We start from the raw sequence: 22,606 nt of genomic DNA, 5'->3' as shown, positions 1-22,606 counted from the left end.
ACAATAAAATGTGGACTGAGAGTTCTGAAAGCTAAAGAGACTGTAGAGTCATATTAACAATGATGAACCAGTTCCATAGTGTTACTAGGCAACTTGTGAGGGAAATGGAAATTGTACAGAAGCTGTCTTGGAAAGGCAAAGAGCCCAAAATGGTAAGCCTCTAGACCAAGGATACTGGAATCTAAGGAGGCCCATTGGGTACAGTATTTACAAAATGCTTCTATGAGCCAGCCACCGACCTGGGTGCTAGGATAAGAGCAAATAAGACAGGGGGCTGGCCCCACGGCTTAGCGGTTAAGTGCGGCCGCTCCGCTACTGGCGGCCTGGGTTCGGACCCCGGGCGCGTACTGACGCACCACTTCTCCGGCCATGCTGAGGCGGCGTCCCACTTAGAGCAACTAGAAGGATGTGCAACTATGACATACAACTATCTACTGGGGCTTTGGGGAAAAAAAGGAGGACTGGCAATAGATGTTGGCTCAGAGCTGGTCTTCCTCAGCAAAAAAAAAAAAGAGGAGGATTGGCACAGATGTTAGCTCAGGGCTGATCTTCCTCAAAAAAAAAAAAAAAAGTAAACAAGACAGAATCACAGCCCTGTGAGGTAGGCACTATTATTATGTCTTCCATTCTGCATTAGGAAACTTGGACCCGGAGAGGTGAGTTCCATTGCCCAAGGTCACGTAGCTAGTCTGTAGCAGAGCCAGAATGGGAACCCGGACAGTTTGGTTGTTGAGGCTCTCTCTGAACCACTCACTGTTCTTTTTCTAATTCCTTGCAGTATAAAGCTAGGTTGTTTATTTGAGATCTTTCTTTTTTCTTAATGTTAGCATTTACTGCTGTAAACTTCCCTCTTACATATCTGCAATATATAAGATTTCATCTCATAGCATATGCAATTTACATATTCAATATATGTAGTGAAATTGATGACTATTGTGGAAAACTTATCACACTTGGCTGAAACATTTCAATACATACCATTGACGTATATTTCTTTAAATACTGCCAAATAAGAAATGAGCAAAAGAAACTCCTATTCATAAGAAGTAAAAACATTGGGTTTTGGAGTGTTTCATTCCTGAAACAATGTTTTGAACTACGAAGGGAAATCACCAAATCTCAAAGGGAAAAAGGACTTCACGAAAGAGTGCCTGTGCACTCAGTAAGCAGAAGAGTCACGGAAGGCCAGACCTCTGGCGTTTCATGAAAGCAAGTGCTTGGTGATCAGGAGACTGGACCCTGCCCCTCTCTTCAAGAAATGACAGATGTCTGGGAATGGCTCAATCCAAAAGAGCAAGTTTTACCCAAATTCCTGCCCTCTGTGATGACAGCCCCTCAGAGACCAAAACTCTAACAAGAATTGGTGAGCCGAAGCATAAACTTCTCTCTTTTCTCACAGGAAGAAAAGCCTTTCTTGGAAGTTCACCAGGCCGAGCATGTCAAAAGCTCCTGAGGAAGTTGCAGTGAGTTGAAGATGGATTTATTCACCCCTCGGTGTTTGCACCAAAACTGATGGGCCCTGATGGCGTGAGAGACCCTGAGATGACTGGAAGGGCACTTGTTTGCTAATCACAGAAACTCAGCTCAAACTGGATGAAAGACAAAAATGAAATGTATGGCCTTACATGATTTAAAACATGAGATAGTCAGTTTCAGACACAGATGGATCCAGGGGCTTAATTGATATCATCAGAACTGGATCTCTTTCCCTCACCTCTTCTCAGCTCTGCTTTTTTTTGGTGAGGAAGATTGGCCCTGAGCTAACATCTGTGCCCATCTTCCTCTATTTTGTGTATGGGACGCTGCCACAGTATGGCTTGATGAGCAGTGCGTAGGTCCATGCCCTGGATCCAAACCTGTGAACCCCAGGCCGCCAAAGCAGAGTGCTTAACTTAACTTAACTGCTACACCACTGGGCCAGCCTGTCAGTTCTGCTTTTATCTGTGTTAGCCTCATATTTAGGTGGGCTTCCTTCCTGTGGTGACCCCCAGAATCTCAACTTATACCCTCCTGGTTTAAGCTCACAGGAAGAAGAGAATTTCCTTTCTGATAATTCAAACAAAAGTCCCATGAATGTGTTTCATTGGATCAAATTGGACCACATGCCATCCCAGAACCAATTCCTGTGGCTGGGTGATTGGAGAAAACTGATTGTTAAGCATGGGTTACATGTTCACCACTAGAACCGGGAAGTGGTTCAGCCTCACTGAACCACAGGACTGATGGTGGGGAAGAGTAGATTCCCAGAGAAAAACTCATATGTTGTTACCAATAAAAGAGGGCATAGCTTGTGGCCAGGCAAAGGCACCTGGGTCTTCAGTGATCATACAGATCACCCCACCCCTGCCACTGCCACTATGTACAAGTGGATGTGCCTCAGAGTAGGGACTTATCTAGTCCAAGGTCACACAGTGGCAAAGCTAGTACTTTGGTTGGAACAACATTTGGCTACATATGGCAAAAAACACAAAATAATAGATTTATTTCTTTCTCATGTAAAAGAATTCTGGAGCCGGGCAGTCTATACTGACCCTAGATTGTTCACTACGGCAGTTTACCGACCACCTGTCTTTCTGCTCCAGTATTTTAGTGGTTTCCAATATGAAAGCTGTCCATGGTCACAGATAGATGCTGGGGCTGCAGCCTGAACCAGCCACCATGTCTGCATTTCAGATGGCAGGCAGGAGAAAAGAAGGAAGGGCAATGGGGTCCTTCTCAGCTGTGTTGGTTCCCTCTAAGCACCCTTCCACACCACACTTCTGATCACAGCTCATTGGCCTGTACTTCTTAGTCTTGGTCATTCTTAGCTGTAAGAGAGGTCAGGAACTACAGCCTTTTAGTTTGGTGAACTGCTGCACTGAATAAAACTGAGTCTCTGTTCTTAAGAATAAAGGGAGAATGAAAACTGTGGAATCTCCCAGTGTTCTTTCTATTCACTCAACTCTAAGACGAAGAGGAGGAGATGAGGTTATTTTCAGAAGAATCAGGCATTTGTTTACCAACCACAACCTGTTTTTTCTTGGTGTTTATTCACTCACAGGGAGAAAAAAGTCTTGGTTCCAAACCAGGATATATGAGTGGGACCCCTGCTTTCAGTTCCCAAGGAGAATGATCGGAAACACTGCATTGGCTTTTATCTGCCTGTACCTTGTAAGTAGATCTGAGCAGATCCTTTTCTGTTTTATAAATGAGGTGGGGCTAGGGCAGGTTCTTAAAAAGCTGGATCAAAATTGAATCTCTGTAAATCAAAGAAGTACAATCCTTGGACCCTACCATTTTGACTCCAAGGACACTTTAACCCACGTGGTGAATGTAACTAATAGATATAATCGAATTATTTATGGATACTTTCCAGTTGCCAGTTCCACACATAAAGTGCTTGAAAGACACCACTCCATCCTAACAACAAGTAAAACTCTGAACTGAAAAATCAACAACTCTTCTTGGATCTGTAAGAGAAATGAGGTCATGGGGCAAACCATTGCCCCTAAAATTGGAGAGACAGACAGGTGGATATAGAGAGTCACAACAGAATGGAGCAGAAACCCCTTGGGAACTAGTACCAAAGCAGGAAAAGCTGAACTGTAATTGACACCATCAATCAGTTGGATATTTTGGACATCCATAGACTACTACATCAACCACAGTGGAATATACATTCTTCTCAAGATTATATGGAAAATTCACCAAGATAGACCACACCCTGGATCATAAAACACACCTTAACAAATTTAAAAGAATAGAAATCATACAGTGTCTGCTCTCAGACCACAATGGAATTAAACTAGAAATCAGTAACAGCAAGATAATTGGAAAATCCCAAAATAGTATAAATTAAACAACATGCTTTTAAGTAACATATGAGTCAAAGAAAAAATCTCAAGAGAAATTAAAAATGAATGAAAATGAAAACACAACTTATCAAAATTTGTGGGAGGCAGCAAAAGCAGTGCTTAGAGGGAAATTTATAGCACTGAATGTGTCTGTTAGAAATGAAGAGGGGCCAGCCCCGTGGCTTAGCAGTTAAGTGCGCACACTCCGCTACTGGTGGCCCAGGTTTGGATCCAGGCGTATACCGATGCACCACTTGTCTGGCCATGCTGAGGCCGCACACAGCAACTAGAAGGATGTGCAACTATGACATACAACTATCTACTGGGGCTTTTGGGAGAAAAAGGGGGAAAAAAAAGGAGGAGGATTGGCAATAGATGTTAGCTTAGGGTCGGTCTTCCTCAGCAAAAAGAGGAGGATTGGCATGGATGTTAGCTCAGGGCTGATCTTCCTCACAAAAAATAAAATTAAATTAAATTAAAAAAAAAAAAGAAATGAAGAAAGATCTGAAATCAATCATCTAAGCTTCCACCTCAGGAAACAAAAAAAGAGCAATTTAAATACAAAGTAAGCAGAAGAATAGATATAATAAAAATTAGAGCATAAACCTATGAAACTGAAAACAGGAAATGAGTAAAGAAAATCAATGAAACCAAAAGCTGGTTCTTTAAAACAATCAATAAAATCAATAAGCTTCTAGCCAAAATAACTGAGAAAAAAAGAGAGAGGACACAAATTACTCATGTCAGAAAAGAAAGAGGGAACATCACTACAGATTCCCTAAGCATTAAAATAATAATAATAGTATGAAGAACTCTGTGCCCACAAATATGATAACTTAGATGAAATGGACCAATTTCTTGAAAGACACAATCAGCCACAACTCACACAAGAAGAAATAGACAATCTGAATAGGCCTATGTCTATTAAAGAAATTGAATCAGTAAGTAATGACCTTTAAAACAGAAAGCACCAGGGGCCGTCCCCGTGGCTTAGCGATTAAGTGCATGCGCTCCGCTGCTGGCGGCCCGGGTTCGGATCCCAGGCACGCACCAACACACCGCTTCTCCGGCCATGCTGAGGCCGCGTCCCACATACAGAAACTGGAAGGATGTGCAGCTATGACATACCACTATCTACTGGGGCTTTGGGGGAAAAAAATAAATAAATAAAAAAAATAAAAAAAAAAACAACAACAGAAAGCACCAGGCCCAGGTGGGTTCACTGGTGAGTTCTACAAAACATTTATGGAATAAATTGTACTGATTCTCTATAATCTCTTTCAGAAGATAAATGCAGAGAAAATACATCCTAACTCATTCTGTGGCCAGCATTATCCTAATACCAAAACCAGGCAAAGACATTATAAGAAAACTTCAGCCCAATATCTCTCATGAGCAGAGATGCAAAAATCCTAAATAAAATATTACCAAATCCAATCCAACAATGTGTAAAAAGAATTATATACCACAACCAAGTGGGATTTATCCTAGATGTGCAAAGCTGGCCCAATATTTTAAAAAATCAGTTAATGTAATCAATCACATCAACAGTCTAAAGAAGAAAAATCACATGATTATACCAATAGAAGCAGAAAAAACATTTAACAAAATCCAACACCACTTTATCATAAAAATTTCCAGTAAGCTAGGAATAGAGGGGAATTTCCTCAATCTGATAAAAATCTACAGCTAACATCATACTTTATAGTGAGAAATTAGAAACTTTCCCACTAAGATCAGGAAGAAGGCAAGGATGTTCCCTCTCACCACTCTTTTTCAACATTTACTGGAAATCCTAGCTAATGCAATAAGACAACAAAAGGAAATAAAAGGTATACTGATTGGGAAGGAAGAAGTAAAAAGGTATTTTTCACAGATAACTTGATGGTATATGTATAAAATCTAAGAGAATCACCAAAACTCCTCCTGAAACTAATAATCAATTATAGCAAGGTTGTGTGGTACAAGGTCAACATACAGAAGTCAATTGGTTATCTGTATATCAGCAATGAGCAAGTGGAATTTGAAATTAAAAACACAATACCATTTACATTAGTACGTCCCCAAAAGAAATACTTAGGTGTAAATCTAACAAAATATGTACAAGATCTATATAAGGAAAACTACAAAACTCTATTGAAAGAAATCAAAGAACTAAATAAATGGAGAGATATTACATATTCATGGATAGAAAGACTCAATATTCTCAAGATATCAGTTCTTACTAACTTGATCTATATATATTGTGATTGATCTGTACTGGGATTCAATGCAATTCCAATCAAAATCCCAGGAAGTTATTTTGTGGATATTGACCAACTGGTTCTAAGGTTTGTATGGAGAGGCAAAAGACTCATAGTAGCCAACACAATATTAAAGGAGAAGGAAAACGTTGAAGGACTGACACTACTTGATTTCAAGACTTACTATAAAGTTGCACTAATCAAGACAGTGTGGTGTTGACAAAAGAATAGACAAATGAATCAGTGGACAGAATAGAGAGCCAAACACCAACATAAATACAGTCAACTTATCTTTGACAAAGGAGCAAAGGCAATACAATGGAGCAAAGATTTTCTTTTCTTTTTTTTTTTTGGTGAGGAAGATTGTCCATGAGGTAACATCTGTGCCACTCTTTCTCTGCTTTGTATATGGAACGCCAGCAGAGCGTGGCTTGATGGTCAGTGTGTAGGTCTGTGCCAAGGATCCAAACCTACAAACCCTGGGGTGCTGAAGCAGAGCATGCGAACTTAACCACTTCTTTTTAACAAATGGTGCTGGGACAACTGTACATCACATGCAAAAAAATGAATCTAGACACAGGCTTTGCACCTTTTATAAATATTAACTTAAAATGGATAGATCTGAATGTCAAATGAAAAACTGTAAAACTCCTGGAAGATAACATAGGAGAAAATCTAGATGACCTTGGGATTGGTGATGACTTTTTAGATACAACACCAAAGACACAATACATGAAAGAAAGAATTGATAAGCTGGACTTTATTAAAATAAAAAATTTCTGCTCTGTGAAAGACACTGTCAAGAGAATGAAAAGACAAGCCACACATTGGAAGAAAATGTTTGCAAAAGACACATCTGATAAAGACTGTTACCCCAAATAGACAAAGAACCCTTAAAATCAACAATAAGAAAAAAACCCGATTGAAAAAGGACCAAAGACCTCAATAGACACTTCACAGAGAAGATATACAGATGGCAAATAAGCATATGAAAAGATGCTCCACAGCATAGGTCATCAGGGAAATGCAAACTAAACAACGAGACTGAAAATTTATGTCCCCACAAAAACGTGTACGTGGATGTTTATAGCAGCTTTATATGTAATTGCAAAACTGTGGAAGCAACCAAGAGTCTTTCAGTAGGTGAATGGATAAATAATGTGTGGTACATCCAGACAATGAAATATAATTCAGTGCTAAAAAGCAATGAACTATCAAGCCATGAAAAGACATGGAGGAAATTTCAATGCATATTAGTAAGTGAAAGTTGCCAGTCTGAAAAGGCTACATACTATAGGATTCCAACTATATGACATTTTGAAAAAGGCAAAATTATGGAGACAGTAAAAGATCAGTGGTTGCAGGAGTTGCGGGGAGGGAGGGGTGAATAGGCAGAGCACAGAAGAGTTTTAGGGCAATGAAAATACTTTGTATGATACTGTAATGGTGAATACATGTCATTAGACATTTGTCCAAATCCATAGGCTGCACAAGACCAAGAGTGAACCCTGATGGTGACCTATGGACTTTGGGTGATAATGATGTTTCAGTATAGGTGCATTAATTGTAACATATGTACCACTCTGGTGGGGGATATTTATTGATAATGCAGGATGCTTTACAAGTGTGGGGGCAGTTAGGACTGTAGGATATCTCTGACCCTTCCTCTCAATTTTGCTGTGAATCTAAAACTCCTCTAAAAAAATAAAATCTTTAATAAAAAAAAGTAATCCACACAAAATCAAACTGATAATGGTTAAAGCTGCACATGGTAAAATTTATCTAAATTAACTAAAAATTGACGGGAGAGAAATATATTTTAAAACATTTTGATATGCAAAATTTGACCCAGGAACGTTGACTTGGTAGAGATAATGATACCTAAAGGAAACTTACAATAGCAGAATCTATAGTCAGCAAATTATGCCATGAACAAAAGTCATGTCATTTAAACATAAAATAATTGATCCTAACAAATAATTTCATTGGATAATAAAAATAAAAGGGGAAAAACTAGAATTTGTCTACTGTACTATATTTCAAAAAATGGATCAAAAATTAAAATGCTTTATTTTATTTTGCTCTTATTTAAGTTTGCTTTCTCAACAAGAAATTTTAAATGTTGGCATAATTCTGACTTCAGTATTTTATTAAGCACAGATTCAAAACATTTCATGTGGTCCAAGTTATGTGAGGTAAAATGTCTGCGTCAAAATGGAGGCATAAAAATAGCAAGGCCAAATTGTCTTGTGCTCATTTTAAATGTACTAGGATGATGCCTATATAAACTAATCCTGTGATTAAGTTTTAGTTGAATATATTACTTAGGTTATGCTGAAGTACCACATAAACCCCCAAATTTCAGTGACTTAACACCACATATATTTTTGCCCACATAGCAATGTTGAGTGGTGGTCAGGTTGGGAGGCAGCAGTTCTCCATGTGCTATTCCATAACCCAGATTCTTCCATCATGTGCCTTCATCATCCCCAAGAACCCTCACCATCTGCAGCCAGTGAGCAGAAGGGGAAAGTGTGTGGAGAAATGCATGTGGGAGGTTTTCAAAGGCCGTGTGGAAACAGCACACATTCCTCCCATTCCTCTTCCTTTGGCAAGAACCTTGACACGTGGCCACATCTAACTCAAGGGAGGCTGGAAAATGTAGTCCAGCTTTGTGCCCAAAGTAAGGGTGAATGGATTTTAATGGACAACTAGAATTCTTTGCAACAATAAATAACTCACTTGGAGTTATTGTGTTTCTTAAATTTTATTGGTTATCTACTCTATGGCAAGCACTATGCTAAGAGCTGGAAGAGAGAGTCTTGGCCTGGGAGAAGCCCATGGTCTAAGAGAAGGAGAGAAGATGGTATGAAGTACCTGTCATCTAAAGAGAGAAAAAGGAAAGGTGAAAGTGTTCTGGAAGGTTAGTGAATTATGAAGCTACCTGAAGACAACAGCATTTGAGCTCCACATTCAGAGATAAATAAGATTCGGTTGGTGAAGTAAAATGGCAGCAGGAACTCTAGAAGCATTGGCATGATGATAGAAGGCATGAGGACAGGATGGTGGGAGTGAGCAAGCATGATATGTGTACAGGAAGTGGTACCTTCTCCAATTTGGTTACCACGAAGATGCAAGAGGGGGAACAGTGAGAGATATGGCTGGAATTGTCCCCAATGTCACCCATTATTCAAAGTGAGCCATTCACTTCACTCTGATTTCACTAATGTTTGAAAAGTTCCTTGAGCCCTTGTGAGGCGTGGTCTTGTGTGCTGTAGGGTGAAGAACAGAGTGTGGAGTGACTCCTGTCTCCAAAGAAATCACAATCCTATTCATCTCAGTATAGCCAATCTAGAGTCTATTTCAGATGAGTTACAAATTTTGAAGAGTTTTGGCCTCAAAATCAGAGACCCATATGTTGTTCACATACTGAGCTGGACTCAGGTGAGACCTTGAAACGTTTACTCTGTGTCCCCAGTTCATTGCCGTTGAGTTCTGCATGTTCGTGTATGTGAGAGATGAGCTGGACATGTTTGAAGGTGAATTGGAGAGCTACCTCACCTCCGTGAACCAGACGGGGACCCTGACCCCAGTCATCCTGCAGGTGAAGGAGCTGATGAGCGTTGCTGAAGGTAAAACCATCATACCACCTTTGTTCCTGCCACCTGTGTGGGAAACAGAGGGACTTGCAACTGCTGGCAGGTGCACACCTGTAGTGATTATTGCTGCTAGCATTGCTATTACCTGCATGAGTGACTGGTCTTGGAGAAAAATGTGTTACAACTGATAATTGCCTGCCTGCATTGACTAGAAGGTCAGTGGGGTCAGGACACAGGCCATTTTGTAAAACCTATTTGGGGCTGAATTGAACATGCTCTGAGAATTTTCTCATCTTAAATAGCCTATTTTGTTTTGATGCCACTGGGAAGAAGTAAAATCGTGATATATTTTTCACTTTGGAAAAAATAAAACATGAAGTCTTGACTTTTCTTTAAGATTATATGAAAAGTTTATTTGTATCTTTCAAATTTTATTTCTTAGTTCAGGCTGCTATAACAAATAGACTGGGTGGTATAAACAACAAATGTTTATTTCTCAGAGTTCTGGAGGCTGCGAAGTTCAAGATCAAGGTGCTGGCAGATCTGGTGTGTGGAGAGGGCCTGCTTCCTGGTTTGCAGGTGGCCATCTTGTCTTTGTATCCTCACATGCTGGAGAACAAGGAGAGGAAGGAGGCTCTCTCATGTCTCTTCTTATAAGGGCACTAATCCCATCATGAGGGCTCCATCCTCATGACTTAATTACCTCACAAAGGCCCCATCTCCAAATACCATCACATTGGGGATTGGGGTTTCAACATATGAATTTGGGGGAGACAAAAACATTCCATCCCTAGCAACCACTTCACCTTTCTTTGAAAATGACATATTCTAATTACATGTCCCTTGCCCATGGAGGGGGGAGAGTTCTTCACTATTCCCTGAGGAAAAAGGACCCTGGACAAGATGTCAGGATAAACTCACTCTGTGTCATTTGACTAGCCAGGTCCCCTCTCCTGGCCTCAGTTTCTCATCTTTAAAATGGGCTTGGATAGGGGTACTAAATGGTTTCCGCAAGCCTTTGAGCTCTGATATTTGATAGCTATAAATTACTAAATGTTCCTTAAACCATGAAACAAGTGATGCAAATGATATTTTTACTTAAGATTCATAAGCTAGTAGAATATCAAAACCAGAGGGGAATAGATCTACTATGAATTATTTGAGGACAATTCCCTTACATATATGTGATATGGAAAGTTACCTTTTACGTGAATGCTGAGGCAGGTACTGCTTCTTTCATGTTACCATATTTTATTGTTGCCCTTGAGCATTTTTATTCATCTTTAATGTGGATTTATGTTCAGCCTGATGAATCCTTGAATATAACACTCAGCGAGCATATTCTAATTTTAAATTTCAGTAACACTCATGCCAAGTCATACTTTTAAAAATTCACATTTCCAGGTGACATCAGCATCATGGTGGAGTGAGCTCTCCTCTTAGACTCTCCCCGACTAAGATACAACAAAAAAGACATTCATATACCAACAGAGGACACTCACACAACACAAAAGATGTCTGAGAGACCCAAGCAGCCATACATCTGAAGGCGGAGGTGCTGGAACCCCTGATGGAAGTGGAAGGAGGTAAGAAGAACTGCTCTCCATCCCCAACAGCAGTGAACCCGGGACCAGGACCGCACTGCTCTCAGGGGGAGGGGCAGCCCTCCATGGGAAAACTGTCGGTCTCCAACTTTCCTCATGGCCCGTGGGAAACTCCCACACGGAGGTGACCGAACTGTTGAGGGGGTGTCTTCATCAAGCCACACCCCAGGAGAGCAGATAGCAAGGGAAAAGCAAGAACCCCCCAGGATCGGGCAGGGGAAGGAAAGCGCCCTTCCTCCCGCTTGGAGCTTCAGCTCATCCATAGGCCAGAGCACCCACAGATCGCAGAGGGCTCAAAATGCACAGTTCTTGACCCCCACCCAGTGGCAGCAGATGGAAACTGTGATCAGATATTATCATTATGAGGAAAAACAAACCCATACCATCAAACAGTATGCAAAAATATATTAAATCTCCAGACCAGAAGAAAATGACAAGCACCCAGAAATCAATCCTGAAGGCACGGAAATTTATAATTTAATGACAGAGAATTCAAAATAGCTATCATAAAAAAGCTCAACGAGTTACAAGAAAAATGCAGATAGACAGTTCAATGAAAGCAGGAACTTCTTCACAAAAGAGATTGAAACTATAAAGAAAAACCAATTGGGGCTGGCCCGGTGGTGCAAGTGGTTAAGTGCACGTGCTCCACTGCAGCGGCCCAGAGTTCACTGGTTCAGATCCCGGGCGCGGACCGATGCACCACTTGTTAAGCCATGCTGTGGCGGCGTCCCATGTAGAGTAGAGGAAGAGGGACACTGATGTTGGCCCAGGGCCAGTCTTCCTCAGCAAAAAAGAGGAGGATTGGCAGATGTTAGCACAGGGCTGATCTCCTCACAAAAATAAAAAATAAAAACCAATCAGAAATCTTAGAGATGAAAAACACAATAGAGGAGACAAAGACAAATCTGGAGGCCCTAAGCATCACACCTGACAATGTGGAGGAAAGAATTAGCAATATTGAGGACAGCAATACAGAAATGCTCCAGATGGAGGAGGAAAGAGAACTAAGACTAAAAAGAAATGAAGAAACTCTCCAAGAAATATCCCACTCAATCAGGAAATCCAACATAAGGATTATAGGTATTCCAGAGGGAGAAGAGAAGGAAAAAAGGAGCAGAGAACTTGTTCAAAGAAATAATAGCTGAGAACTTCCCAAACCTGGGGAAGGAGCTGGAAATACCAGTGAATGAAATCAATAGATCACCTAAATATATCAATATAAAAAGACTCTCTCCAAGGCATATAGTAGTAAAGCTGGCAAAAGTCAACAACAACAACAAAATATTAAGGGCAGCAAGAGAAAAAAAAAACGTACAAAGCAATTCCTATCAGGGCCTCAGCCGGTTTCTTGACAGAAACTTTACAGGCTAGGAGAGAGTGGAATGATATATTCAAAATTGTGAAAGACAAAAACTTTCAGCCAAGAATCTTCTACCCAGTGAAAATGTCCTTCAGATGTGATGGATAAATAATAACTATCCCAGATAAACAAAAGCCAAGGGAGTTCATTGCCACAAGACCCCAAGTACAAGAAGTGGTCAAGAAGGCCCTCATGCCTGAGGAAAAAAAGAGAAAGGAGATACAAAGTTTTGAACAAGGAAGAAAATAGGTCGACAAAACCAGAAAAATTGCAGCTCTCTATCAGAATAGATTAGCAAACACTTAATTATAAAACCAAAGATCAAGGGAAGGAAAACACCAAAAATAAATATAACATCATCACTTTAAACACAATCACAACACAAGATGGAATAAGCTGTGATAACAATAACTTAGAAGGGGAAGAGGAAATGGATGGAATTGACTTAATCTAAGGAAATAAGAGGCCACCAAAAAATGGACTATCACATATATGGGATTTTTTTATACAAAACTCGTGGACACCACTAACCAAATAATCAGAACAAAGTCACACAGGATAAATAAAAACTAAGAGAACCTCCATACAGAGCTACCAAACTGAATTGGTAGTCCAAAACACACGGAATGAGAAACAGAAGAAATGTAAAAGAACAGGAAAATAAGCGATAAAATAGCAATAATAAGCCCTCATATATCAATAATTACCCTAAATGTAAATGGACTGAACTCTCCAATCAAAAGACACAGAGTGGTGGGATGGATTAAAAAACATGACCCAAGAATATACTGCCTCCAGGATACACAGCTCTAAAGACAAACACAGGTTCAGAGTGAAAGGATGGAAGACAGTACTCCAAGCTAATGGCAAACAGAAAGCAGGTGTTGCCATACTTATATCAGACAGAGTAGACTTCAAGATAAAACAAGTGATGAGAGACAAAGAGGGGCAATATATAATGACAAAAGGGACACTCCACCAAGAAGACATATCACTTATATATATATATGCACCCAACACAGGAGCACCAAAGTACCTAAAGCCACTATTAACAAACCTAAAAGGAGATATTAACAACAACACAATAATAGTGGGGGATCTTCACACCCCACTTACGTCAATGGATAGATCATCCAGACAGAAAGTCAATAAGGAAATAATGGACTTCAGTGAAAAACTAGATGAGATGACTTAATAAATATATAGAGAGCACTCCATTCAAACACAGCAGATTACACATTCTTCTCAAGTACACATGGAACATTCTCAAGAATAGACCATGTGTTGGCAAACAAGGCAAGCCTTTATAAATTTAAGAAGACTGAAATCATAACAAGCATCTTTTCTAACCATAACACCATGAAGCTAGAAATCAACTACAAGAAAAAAAACTGGGAAAGTGACAAAAATGTGGAGACTAAACAACATGCTACTGAACAACCAATGGATCATTGATGAAAGTAAAGGAGAAATCAAATCATATCTGGAGACAAATGAAAATGAAAATACACCGTACCAACTCATATGGGATGCAGCAATAGCAATCCTGAGAGGTAAACTCATAGCAATACAGGCCCACCTTAACAAACAAGAAAAAGCCCAAATGAGAAACCTCAAACTATGCCTAACAGAATTAGAAAAAGAAGAACAAACAAAACCCAAAGTCAGCAGAAGGAGGGAAATAATAAAATCAGAGCAGAAATAAATAAAATCAAAACCAAAAAAACAGTAGAAAGGATCAATGAAACAAAGAGCTAGTTCTTTGAGATGATAAAATTGACACACCCTTAGCCAGACTCACCAAGAAAAAAAGGAATAAGGCTCAAATAAGTAAAATTAGTAATGAGAAAAGAGAAATTACAATGGATACCACAGAAATACAGAAGATTATAAGAGAATACTATGAAAAACTAGATGCCAATAAATTAGACAATCTGGAAGAAACAGATAAATTCTTAGACTCATACAACCTCCCAAAACTGAGTCAAGAAGAAATAAAGGACCTGAATAGACCAATCACAAGTAAAGAGATTGAAACAGTAATCAAAAACCTCCCCAAAAATAAAAGTCCAGGACCAGATGGCTTCTCTGGAGAATTTTACCAAACATTCAAAGAGGATTTAACACCCATCCTTCTCAAAGTATTTCAAAAAATAGAAGAAGATGGAACACTTCCCAGCACATTCTACGAGGCCAACATCACCCTGATACGAAAGTCAGACAAAGACAATACTAAGAAGGAAAACTACAGACTAATATCCCTGATGAACATAGATGCAAAAATCCTCAACAAAACATTGGCAAATTGAATACAGCAATACATTAAATAGATCATACACCATGATCAAGTGGGATTTATACCAGGGACACGGATGGTTCAATATCCGCAAATCAGTCAGTGTGTTACACCACATTAACAAAACGAGGAATAAAAACCATATGATCATCTCAATAGATGCAGAGAAGGCATCTGACAAGATTCAATATCTGTTTATGATAAAAACTGTCAAAAAACGGGTATAAAAGGAGAGTACTTTCACATAATAAAGGCCATATATGACAAACCCACAGCCAACATCATACTCAATGGGGAAGAACTGAAAGCCCTCTCTCTGAAAACAGGAACAAGACAGGGAAGGGTGCCCACTCTCACCACTCTTATTTGACATAACACTGGAGGTTCTGGCCAGAGCAATTAGGCAAGAAAAAAGAATAAAAGGAATACAAATAGGCAACGAAGAAGTGAAACTCTCGCTGTTTGTAGGTGACATGATCTTATATATAGAAAACCCTAAAGAATCCATTGGAAAACTATCAGAAATAATCAACAACTACAGCAAAGTTGCAGGGTACAAAATCAACTTACAGCAATCGGGTGCGTTGCTATATGCCAACAACGAACTAACAGAAAGAGAACTCAAGAAGACAATCCCAATTACAACTGCAACAAAAAGAATAAAATATCTAGGAATAAATTTAACCAAGGAAGTGAAAGACCTGTACAAAGAAAACTATAAGACATTATTGAGTGAAATCAATGATGACATAAAGAAATGGAAAAATATTCCATGCACATGGATTGGAAGAATAAATGTAGTTAAAATGTCCATACTACCTAAAGCAATATACAGATTCAATGCAATCCCAATCAGAATCCCAAGGACATTCTTCACGGAAATAGAACAAAGAATGCTAAAATTCATATGGGACAATAAAAGACCCCAAATAGCTAAAGCAATCCTGAGAAAAAAGAACAAAGCTGGAGGCATCACAATCCCTGACTTCAAAACATACTGCAAAGTGATAGTAATTAAAACAGCATGGTACTGGTACAAAAACAGACACACAGATCAATGGAAGAATTGAAAGCCCAGAAATAAAACCTCATATATACAGGCACGTAATTTTCAACAAAGGAGCTGAGAACATACAATGGAGAAAGGAAAGCATCTTCAATAAATGGTGCTGGGAAGACTGGACAGCCACTTGGAAAAGAATGAAAGTAGATCATCCTCTTTCTCCATTCACAAAAATCAAAATGGATCAAAGACCTGAAGGTGAGACCTGAAACCACAAAACTCCTGGAAGAAAATAGAGGCAGTATACCATTCATCATCAGTTATAAAGTGATCTTTTCAATTCCATGTCTACTTGGACAAGGGAAACAAAAGAAAAAATAAACAAGTGGGACTTCATCAAATTAAAGAGCTTCTAGAAGGCAAATGAAACCAGGATGAAAATGAATAGGCAACCCACCACCTGGGAAAAAATATTTGCAAATCATATATCCAAGAAGGGATTAATCTCCACAATATATAAAGAACTCACACAACTGAACAACAAAAAAACTTGTTCAAAAAATGGGCAGAGGAAATGAACAGACACTTCTCCAAAGAAGATATATAGATGGCCAATAGGCACATGAAAAGATGTTCAACATCACTAATCATCAGGGAAATGCATCAAAACCACACTAAGATATCATCTTACACCCGTTAGAATGGCTATAATCACCAAGACAAAAAACAACAATTGCTGGAGAGGCTGTGGAGAAATGAGAACCCTAATTCACTGCTGGCGGGAATGTAAATTGGCGTAGCCTCTATGTAAAACAGTATGGAGAGTCCTCAAAAAATTAAAAATAGAAATACTTTATGATCCAGCTATCCCACTACTGGGTATCTACCCGCCGAACCTTAAATCCACAATCCAAAAAGGTTTATGCACCCGTAAGTTCATTGCAGCATTATTCACCATAGCTAAGACATGGAAGTAACCCAAGTCCCTTGACTGATGATTGGATAAAGAAGATGCGGTATATATATACAATGGAATACTACTCAGCCATAAAATAACACAAAATCGTCCCATTTGCAACAACATGGATGGACCTTGATGGTATTATGTTGAGTGAAATAAACCAGACAAAGACAAACACTGTATGATTTCACTCATATGTGGAAGATAAACTAACACACAGACAGAACAGTTTGGTGGTTACCAGGGGGAAGGGAGTTTGGGGATGGGCACAAGAGGTGAAGGGGCGCATTTATATGGCGACTGACAAACAATAACGTACAACTAAAATTTCACAATGTTATAAACTTTTATGACATTGATAAAAAACACTCTCATGAGAACCTGTTACATAAAAGGCCCCACAATTATTCTTTTTCCTAATTCTTGATGGTGAGCAAATTCATAAAACCACTAGTTATCCCTCATCTGATCCTTATTTTATTGGAACCATGGCAAACACTATAAATAGACCTTCAAAAATAATCCTCAACTGAATAAAACATTTGGATATTAAAAAAAAAATCACATTTCCATCCCTTGCTCTGGGCAAGTTTTTAATACCAACCTGCTTCTTGGTCTGGGTGAATTGTAGTAAAAATATCACCGTATTCACTCAATGTTTTATTCCCTCTTTGACATATTTCTCACATTTAAGCACTTTGAGGGTCAAAGCATAAAATTTTCACTCTATCTCGATCTCCTCCAGCTTTAAAGAGCTACCCTCTTGCCGAGAGAGACTTTTAAGGTGAACGTGCTTCCCCTTGGGGAAGATGAAGGCACTAAATTAAAGGTATTCACTCATGTTCTTGATGCTGGCTGGAGCAAGTCTGCACTCACTCTTCCCGTGGCCAGACTCTTCCTATCCTTCCCTTCTAAGGACGGCTCCCCTGCATCCCCAGAAGGTTGATTTATGGCCTTTTACCCACATCCTTTGTGTTGGTTGAGGTTTGGGATATAGCAGTTGTCTAATCCTGGTGATGATGGAACAAAGACACATTTGAAACTTGAAAGGAATGGCAGTCAGCTTTCTTTTTTCCTTCTTTTTAAAACACCTTTATGAAGATACAATTCACATACCATACAATTCACCCATTTAAAGTATACAATGCACTGATTTTCAGCACATTCTCAAGGTTGGGCAACCATCACCACAATCAAATTTAGAACATTTTCATCACCCAAAAAGCAATCATGACCATTTTCAATCACTCCCCATTTCTCCTCCACTCTCTCAGCCCTAGATAACCACTATTTTCTGGCTCTATGGATTTGCCTACTCTGGACATTTTATAGAAATGGAATCATACAATATGTGGCCCTTTCTGATTGGCTTCTTTCACATAGCAAAATGTTTAAAGGTTCAACTATGTCACAGCATGTGTCTGAACTTCATTCTTTTTTATTGCTGAATTTTATCTTATTGTATGAATATACCACATTGTATTTATCCATTCATCAGTTGATGGAAATTTGGGTGGTTTCAACTTTTTGGCTTTTATGAGTAATACTGCTTTGAACATTCATCTGCAAATTTTCATATGTTTTCATATATGTTGGTTATGTACCTAGGAGTGGAATTCTGGATCATAAGGTAACTATGTTTAACCTTTCAGGGAATTGCCAGACTGTTTTCAAAAGCAGCTGCATCACTGTGTATTTCCACCAGTTATGTAAGAGGAGTCCAATTTCTCCATATTTTCACCAACACTTGTTAGTATCTGCCTTTTTTATTATAGCCATCTAGTAAGTGTGAAGTGGTATCTCATTGTGGTTTTGATTTGCATTTCCCTGATGGCTAACGATGTTGAGCATCTTCTCATGTACTTATTGGCCATTTGTACATGTTCCTTGAGTAACGTCTATCGAAATTCTTTGCCCATTTTTAAATTGGGTCATTTGTTGACTTATTATTGAGCTGTAAGAGTTCTTTATATATTCAATACACAAATCCCTTCGAGAGATATAATTTGCAAGTATTTTCCCCCATTCTGTGAGTTGCTTTTTCACTTTTTTGATGGTGTCTTTTTTTTAATTTTTTGTTTATTGCAGTAACATTGGTTTATAACATTGTATAAATTTCAGGTGTACATCATTATACTTCTATTTCTGCATAGATTACATCATGTTCACCACCAAAATACTAATTATAACCCATCACCACACACATGTACCGAATTATCCCTTTCACCCTCCTCCCTCCCCACTTCCCCTCTGGTAACCACCAATCCAATCGCTGTCTCTATGTGTTTGTTTATTGTTGTTATTATCTACTACTTAATGAAGGAAATCATACGGTATTTGACCTTCTCCCTCTGACTTATTTCACTTTGCATTATACCCTCAATGTCCATCCATGTTGTCACAAATGGCTGGATTTCATCGTTTCTTATGGCTGAGTAGTATTCCATTGTGTATATATACCACATCTTCTTTATCCATTCGTCCCTTGATGGGCACTTAGGTTGCTTCCAAGTCTTGGTTATTGTGAATAACGCTGCAATGAACACAGGGGTGCATGTACCTTTACAAATTGGTGTTTTCAAGTTCTTTGGATAAATACCCAACAGTGGAATGGCTGGATCATATGGTAGTTCTATCCTTGATTTTTTGAGGAGTCTCCATACTGTTTTCCATAGTGGCTGCACCAGTTTGCACTCCCACCAGCAGTGTATGAGGGTTCCCTTCTCTCCACATCCTCTCCAACACATGTTGTTTCCTGTCTTGTTAATTATAGCCATTCTGACGGGGGTGAGGTGATATCTCATTGTAGTTTTGATTTGCATTTCCCTGATAGTGATTTTGAACATCTTTTCATGTGTCTGTTGGCCATCTGTATATCTTCTTGGGAGAAATGTCTGTTCAGGTCTTTTGCCCATTTTTTAATTGGGTTGGTAGTTTTTTTGTTGTTGAGATGCACGAGTTCTTTATATATTTTGGAGATTAAGCCCTTATCAGAAGTATGGTTTGCAAATATCTTCTCCCAATTGTTAGGTTGTCTTTTCATTTTGTTCATGGTTTCCTTTGCTGTGCAGAAGCTTTTTAGTTTGATGTAGTCCCATTTGTTTATTTTTTCTATTGTTTCTCTTGCCCGGTCAGACGTGGTGTTTGAAAAGATGTTGCTAAGACCGATGTCGAAGAGTATACTGCCTATGTTTTCTTCTAGAAGTTTCACAGTTTCAGGTCTTACATTCAAGTCTTTAATGTATTTGGAGTTAATTTTTGTGTATGGTATAAGGTAAGGGTCTACTTTCATTTTTTTGCATGTGGCTATTCAGTTTTCCCAACACCATTTGTTGAAGAGACTTTCTTTTCCCCATTGTATGTTCTTGGCTCCTTTGTCAAAGATTAGCTGTCCATAGATGTGTGGGTTTATTTCTGGGCTTTCGATTCTATTCCATTGATCTGTGTGTCTGTTTTTGTGCCAGTACCATGCTGTTTTGGTTACTATAGCTTTGTAGTATATTTTGAAATCAGGGAGTATGATACCTCCAGCTTTGTTCTTTTTTCTCAGGATTCCTTTAGCTATTCGGGGTCTTTTGTTGTTCCATATAAATTTTAGTATTCTTTGTTCTATTTCTGTGAAAAGTGTTGTTGGAACTTTGATAGGGATTGCATTGAATCTATAGATTGCTTTAGGAAGTATGGACATCTTAACTATGTTAATTCTTCCAATCCAAGAGCACAGAATATCTTTCCATTTCTTTGTGTCTTCTTCAATTTCTTTCAGAAATGTTTTACAGTTTTCGGTGTACAGATCTTTCACCTCTTTAGTTAAGTTTATTCCTGGGTATTTTATTCTTTTTGTTGCAATTGTAAATGGGATGGTATTCTTAATTTCTCTTTCTGCCGCTTTGTTGTTAGTGTACAGAAATGCAACTGATTTTTGTATGTTGATTTTGTATCCTGCAACTTTACCATATTTGTTTATTACTTCTAAAAGTTTTCTGGTGGATTCTTTAGGGTTTTCTATATATAAAGTCATGTCATCTGCAAATAGTGACAGTTTCACTTCTTCCTTTCCAATTTGGATCCCTTTTCTTTCTTTCTCTTGCCTGATTGCTCTGGCTAGGACTTCCAGTACTATGTTAAATAGGAGTGGTGACAGTGGGCATCCTTGTCTGGTTCCTGTTCTTAGAGGGATAGCTTTCAGTTTTTCACCATTGAGGATGATATTAGCTATGGGTTTGTCATATATGGTCTTTATTATGTTGAGGTACTTTCCTTCTATACCCATTTTATTCAGAGTTTTTATCATAAATGGATGCTGTATCTTGTCAAATGCTTTCTCTGCATGTATTAAGATGATCATGTGATTTTTATTCTTCATTTTATTAATGCGGTGTATCACGTTGATTGATTTGTGAATGTTAAACCTTGATGGTGTCTTTTGAAACACAAATGTTTTTAGTTTTGATGAAGTCCAACATATCCAACATATCTAAGAAACCATATCCTAACCCAAGATCACAAAGATTTACTTTCATATTTTCTTCTGAGACTTTTATAATTTTAGGTCTTACAATTTAAGCCTACGATCCATTTTGAGTTAATTTTTGTAGATGGTGTAAGGGTCTAACTTCAGTGTTTTGCATGTGAGTATCAGTTGTCCCAGCAGCATTTGTTGAAAAGCATATTCTTTCCCATTGAATTGTCTTCTCATCCTTGTTGAAAATACATTGACAATGAGGGTTTACTTCTGGATTTGCAGTTTATTCCATTGAACTATTTTTCTATCCTTATGGCGTACCACACTGTTTTCATTACTGTCAATTTGTAGTAAGACTGAAATCAAGAAATGTGAGTCCTGCAATTTTGTTCTTTTTCAAGATTGTGTTGCCTATTCTGGGTCCCTTCATTTTAATATGAATTTTAATATTAGCTCATCAATTTATGCAAAAATAGCATTGAAATGTGATAGGGATTGGGTTGAATCTGTAGACAATTTAGGGAGTATTGCCATGTTAACAAAGAACATCCAGCACACGAAAGTGGGATGTCTTTCCATTAACTTAGGTCTTTGTTAATTTCTTTCAATAATCTTTGCAGTTTTCAGTGTACAAGTTGTATACTTCTTTTACTAAATTTATTCTTAAGTATTTTATTCTTTTTAATACTATTGCAAATGCAGTGTTTTCTTACTTCATTTTCAGATCATTCATTGCTAGTGTACAGAAATACAAGTGATTTTTATGTATTGGTCTTGTGTCCTGCAAGCTTGCTGAACTCATTTATGTCAATTTTTTTTATTCCCTAGGATTTTCTATATATTCATATATATCAGTATTCATATATATATTCTATATATTCATATATATCATTTTATATTTATGTATATAGTCATTGGTGAATAGAGATAGCTTTATTTTCTTTCTTTGTAGTCAGGATGCATTTTCTTGCCTAATTGCCCTGGCTAGACCCTCCAGTACAATGCTGGATAGAATTGGTGAGAGCAGACATTGATTTTCTCATTCCTGAACTTAGGGGGAAAACCGTCAGACTTTTGCCCTTAAGTATGATGTTAGCTGTGGGTTTTTTTGCAGACGCTTTTTATCAGGTTGAAGAAATTGCCTTCTATTTCTAGTTTGTGGAGTGTTTTTAATTATAAGAGGTGTTGGATTTTTTAAAATGCTTTCTCTGCACGTATTGAGAATCAGCTTGTATGGAA

The 22,606-nt window shown here is 38.4% G+C and overlaps 1 long non-coding RNA gene across 1 annotated transcript; it reads left to right on the top strand.

Moving 5' to 3' along the window:
* Positions 1 to 1,247: 1,247 nt before the first annotated feature.
* On the top strand, positions 1,248 to 10,364 carry LOC131393106 (uncharacterized). Its single transcript, XR_009215864.1, has 4 exons — positions 1,248 to 1,463; positions 3,041 to 3,150; positions 9,555 to 9,708; positions 10,176 to 10,364. It is a non-coding gene; the product is annotated as an uncharacterized LOC131393106 (long non-coding RNA).
* Positions 10,365 to 22,606: the final 12,242 nt, after the last annotated feature.

Source organism: Diceros bicornis, chromosome 28, assembly GCF_020826845.1.
Source record: "Diceros bicornis minor isolate mBicDic1 chromosome 28, mDicBic1.mat.cur, whole genome shotgun sequence".
Lineage (NCBI taxonomy): Eukaryota > Metazoa > Chordata > Mammalia > Perissodactyla > Rhinocerotidae > Diceros > Diceros bicornis.
Note: the sequence above shows the minus strand (reverse complement) of the source record. Positions and strands in the feature narration are given on the sequence as shown.